At 36.7% G+C, this 3,051-nt stretch overlaps 1 long non-coding RNA gene across 1 annotated transcript; it reads right to left on the reverse strand.

Annotated features, from left to right (window-relative positions):
• Positions 1 to 217: 217 nt before the first annotated feature.
• LOC107835326 (uncharacterized) lies at positions 218 to 2,508 on the reverse strand. The gene is made up of 4 exons (XR_001661134.1): positions 1,868 to 2,508; positions 1,738 to 1,773; positions 959 to 1,652; positions 218 to 862 (listed from the first exon to the last, which is right to left on the reverse strand). It is a non-coding gene; the product is annotated as an uncharacterized LOC107835326 (long non-coding RNA).
• Between the last annotated feature and the right edge of the window lie 543 nt (positions 2,509 to 3,051).

The following is a 3,051-nucleotide window of genomic DNA, read 5'->3' on the forward strand; positions in this document are numbered from 1 at the left end:
TTCTCCAAGATCGATTCCATCCTGTTAGTGAGTTTTAGAGTCCTTGTCTCTGTCCACACCAACAGTCTTGAGTGTTTGCTACTTCGACCAAGTCCGTCACAAATTTGTCGATAATCCAGGAATCCACAAGTTCCAAACAGCAGAAATCCTGTGAATAAATCCAGGGTGAATCCGGGTGTGTCCCCGCAGGACAAGAGGGTTCTCCTGTGCCCAGACTTCTCATCAAAAATTTGATCAATTGCATTGAGAGATCGGTTGACCGGATCCATAATTTGTAGATTTGGATAATGTACAAAGAAAGGCTCAAAAAATACAGAAAAAGACAGGACTAAAACAGAGCAAGGAGGGCAGAGAGGGAGCAGAGGGAAAAAGCGTCCACCTTCATCAAGAGCAAGATTATAAACTTTGAAAGATAAAACATCTATTTCTTCTGTTTATTAAATAAAAAACATTTAAATTGAAGTAGATGAGTGAGAATGTTTCCCCTGTCAAATCATTATATACCTCTTAAAAATAGATTTTCTAAATAATATTTTTGTTGATTCTAACCTACATACCCTCTTGAGGTTCCACATCTGTCGGTGCCAACACATCTGTATTCTGCTGCTCACTATCAAAATTAGAAAATACATAATTCAAACAGAAAGCAAATTCTTCCTTATGTATTACATTTACTTTGTATTCGATCACTGTCTGTTTATTTCTTCCGTCTGCCAACAGGAAGTGCAGCTAACGAAGACTCACCATTGCTTGTACAAAACTTTGAAGCAATTTCTGTAAACGAACCATCCCAGACACAGACTGAAAAGCAAAATAAGGAATATGATTCCACGAGACAAAGCCGCCCATGGGATCAAATCCTCTGAAATACAAATTAAATTTAATTACATAAATTTTCAGAGATTTTTTTAAGAGGAAAAATGTGGAACGTAAAATAACATTGTGGAAAAATTCCCACCTTTGACCTCCAGAATCACCGTATTTATTCCCTGAAGCTCATTCCATTGTTTCTGGAAGCATTTTGACGGCAGCAAAAGGCAACTATATGGACCTGAATCCCTTGAAATGGCACCTTCAATGGTGAAAGAGACTTCCATCCGAGCAAGATCAAATACTTGTACTTGAAGGATGGTCTCATTCTTCTTCAGGTAGCAGTAGATGAGTTGACAGTTATTGAGAGTGTGCAAGATTTCTGAAAAGGTGCATTTAAACTCAACGTTGCTTCCCTCATGAACTGTAAAAGGTCCAGCTATGGAGAGCTCTGCTGGGATGAAATTGGCTGCATAGCAGTTGGAGAAAATAAGAAATTAAAGAAGTTGCATGTGGGATTAACAAGAATAAAAAATACTCACGTATAACCAGAATCTCAACAACGTCCTGTCCTTTCCTTTTTACATCAGAAGGGTTGTAATTTTTAGTGGAGTACAAGCAGCTGTAATTTCCACTGTGATCAAGATGAACATTAAATATTTTGAAAATAACATCATCCACATGTTGCCATGGTTTCAATTTCTGAAATCCTTGTCCATCTTTCAGTAAATAAACATAAAAAGAGGGGTACTTCTTTTGCCCGAACATGCTGCAGATTACATGAAGGTCACTGCCCTCGCTTATAGTTCTCTGCCGGACCAGGATCTTTACAGGATACAAGTCTACAGAAAAGACACACAGACAAATGTAGCAACATAACATCTTAAAATACATCTTGTTTTGTTAAGTATTGTATATTGCGCTCACCTTCTGTCTGGCCAATGACCTGGTTTAGCAAAATGTCTTGAAGACAAAAAGTGTAGAGTCACATCAATGTTCATTGTGCAAAAATAATTAAAATGTAGATTTTGATTCTTTCTGCTGTCAGTTTACTTACAGAAAACAAGTATTTTCTTCATCTTCAGCAGGACTCTGACTCGCTCACATAAACCTTCTAATCAGACCTGATGACTTGTTCCTGCACCTACAGACAAAGCAAGCAAGAACTATAACACATCACTTCCTTATTCTTCTTTGCTGGTGTGGCAGGAAGAAGGTGGAGGCTGTACCTGCCAGCGGGTTGATTGCAAGTGACCCAATAGCGCTAGAGGGCGTTCGGTATAAAAGCTGAGGTAATTTGCCGACTGATACTTGTTGTTGGGGAGCATAGCCTTTGGATCAGGGTCAATAACACTTCTTAAAAAAATTGATATTATTCAGTATGAAGCCTTGAGGTTGTGTACAGGAGCTGTACCACTTTACCTCAGAAGATTACAGTTAAGATTATCTTATTGGTGTTATTTAAAGGGTCATTATGAAAACCACCCATGTCAAGAAATTTTAAAACTTATTTGGGAAAATGGGAAAAAGACTTTAAAATCTTTTGGGTGGGAGATAGAAAGCGATGTGAAAGTTTTTGATTTATCGTCTATAAATATGAGTCAAACAGTTCCTCTTTCACTGGTCCATCCATCTCTATTTCATGATATCTTTGTGGACTTACTGTTGGAGAAGAGGAAAAAAGGACATTTTTCAGAATCATACTCATTGCAGTCATATATAGATAATAAATATTAAGGTTATGTTCAAGTGTATACAGATGCTCCTATAAGTAGCAATAATGGCGTGTCGTTTATCATCCCAGAATTTAGTATTAAAAAATTTAATTGGATTACTGATGGGGTCTCAGTGTTTACAGGGGAGATGATGGGAATCATTTTGGCTTTAGGTTGGATTGAAGAGGTTTGTCCTTTGAGAAGTTTAATTTGTTCTGATTCAAGTTCATCATTACAGTCAATTAAAAATAATCAGTCTAATAGTAGACCAGACCTTTTATTGGAAATTCAGTTATTACTTTATAGAATTCAGGCCATGGGATTAATAGTTATTTTTGCATGGGTTCCATCTCATGTAGGAATAAAAGGAAATGAGTTACTGATAAATATGCAAAACAAGCTTCAAAAAAATATTATATTGAGATTCTGATTCCATTTAGTAAAGAGGAAATAAAATCTATTATAAAACAAAAGTTTAAGGAAAGATGGCAGAAGCAGTGGGAAGAAGATAGAACTGGTAGATGGC

The sequence above is a fragment of the Poecilia formosa genome, unplaced genomic scaffold, assembly GCF_000485575.1.
Source record: "Poecilia formosa unplaced genomic scaffold, Poecilia_formosa-5.1.2 Scaffold1629, whole genome shotgun sequence".
NCBI classification, from domain to species: domain Eukaryota; kingdom Metazoa; phylum Chordata; class Actinopteri; order Cyprinodontiformes; family Poeciliidae; genus Poecilia; species Poecilia formosa.